Here is a 2392-nt window from a genome sequence, read left to right as displayed (position 1 = left end):
CATCCATACTCTGTTGAATGACGGGGCCATCATTTGGGAAAGACTTCTCACATCGTCCACCTCTCACCCTCACCTCGTGGTCTATAACACCTCTCAACTCATCATCCAACTCATATTCCATCTTTTACATCTACCCATGTTTTACCCAGCATTATCGTAGATATAAAATACATATACATTTTAAATCATTTAAAACATGTATAAAATCGTTCATCTAGCATAGACAACAAGTACTCAAATAATATGCACACATAGCACGTAATTTATATAAAATAATTCATATCTATGTGTAAGATGAAAGTAACTACGCACTCACTTGATTAGGTGGTGATTCCGAACTTAGACAGCACTTCGTTATCTCAAAACAATTTTCCTCGACAAAACCTAGTATCAATACCACTAGGGTTTAGTTTTTAATGTTAACCGCGACTAATTAATAGTCTAGCTATTATTACTATTATATAAGCGTTAAATAACACTCAATATAACTCATAATAATAACCCAAATAATTATTTTATGGTCCTAATAATGTTACTATAATTAAATAAAAGTTATATTAAATATAGTATAAGCGTAGCTCACTTACAGCGGGTTTTTATTAAAAATCGGGCTTCGCTGGAGCAGCGTTTCCGAGCCGAAAGCTTTTCTTCTCGGAGCCGTCGGGCGCTCCGGGGCTTTCTTCTCGTGCTAGGGAGGGGTTTAGGAAGGCTAGAGAGAAGTTAGAGAGAGAAAGAAATGCTTATGGTGTGAAGAAATAATGAAGGGTTCACCCTTTATTTATAGGGATTTTATAGTAAAGTAGCCACTAAGTTTCGTCCGTATCTTCCGCGTACGAGCTCCGTTTCCTACGTTCTTTATATCCACGTGTTGGTATTTACGAGGACTACAACTTTCATTTAGACCTCGTCGGCTAATTCTCCTTCTATCTCAGATTTACAAAAACGGTATCGTATTTATCGCGCTCGAAGAGTAGCGACTAAGCTTCGTCCATATCTTTCGCATACGAGCTCCGTTTCCAACTTTATTTATATCCACGCGTTGGTATTTATGAGTACTACAACTTTCATTTGGACCCCATTGGCTAATTCTCATTCTATCTCGGATTTATAAAACTGTATCGAATTTATCGCGCTCGAAGAGTAGCGACTAAGCTTCGTCCATAACTTTTGCATACGAGCTCCGTTTTTTACTGTCTTTTTATCGTTTACCTCCTATTAACGATATCTTCATTTCTCGTTTAGATTATTTTGGCTCAAAATCGACCGATCTAAAATTCAAATTTTTGGGTTGTGCACTTCTATGCTAAATCTTAGAAAAATCATAACTTCCTCATACGAAGTCAGATTTGGGCGTTCTTTTTATGGACACTCTCGGTTTAACATTATCTACGACTTTTGTTTAGATCGATAAGGATAAAAGTCGCTCTATCGTAAATTGACTATTTACACTTTCCGATGTCGTGCCGGTTCCGTCGCGAAACTTCGACGGGTCATAACTTCTTCGTTATAACTCGGATTTCGGCGCTCTTTATATGTACGGAAACCTTGTAACATATAATACAACTTGGTTAAGATTATTTATTCTAAATAATCTTTTTCCAAAAAGTCGTTTTTGACCCTATTATCTCTAAATTGACTAGCCCGGATCTACGGGCGTTACATACTACCATCGCTGCAATTCTCTTATCCGTCCCTTCCATGTTGTAAAGATTGTGACATCCCCGAAATCACGGCCAGAAAAGACCGGTTTGTTTATGCTTTATAAAAATCAGAGTACTTCATTTTATAAAAATGTTGCGGAATTTGTTCCCAGAAAAACATGGTAAATACGTTATTAAAACATTTTCGAAGAAACGTATTTATTTCATTTTAAAACGTTTGGGATGTCATCGTTAATACAGAAACATAAGCATAAACAGAACTTACAATTATTTACACTAGTGATCTACATCTCTTTAAATCTCTTTGTGTAATGTGACTTCATATCAACACCTGTGATATAAATAAACTGAGTGGGTCAGGTTGGGAAACCTGGTGAGTACATAGGGTTTTCAACCCACAATAATATAATTATTATTTTCAAACATCAAACAATCAACCCAATTACCCATTCCCGTTATCCTCACATTACGTCCCTAAAACATCTAACACAAGGGACCTAGTCAAAGGACTATCATTGGGATGGAGTATACCTGGTGAGCACACAGTTCACACAGTTCGAATAAACACACAGTTCGAATAAACACACAGTTCGGTTAAACACACAGTTCGAATAAACACCTACAGGTTGCGAGTCTGCTAGTGTTCCACTGGACTGTCTAGAATAGTCCGTTGTTGTCATCTATACTCCGCTAGATGACTAGATCATCAAGAACAGCTATAACGAGGCCTC

This window comes from Lactuca sativa, chromosome 7, assembly GCF_002870075.4.
Source record: "Lactuca sativa cultivar Salinas chromosome 7, Lsat_Salinas_v11, whole genome shotgun sequence".
Lineage (NCBI taxonomy): Eukaryota > Viridiplantae > Streptophyta > Magnoliopsida > Asterales > Asteraceae > Lactuca > Lactuca sativa.
Note: the sequence above shows the minus strand (reverse complement) of the source record.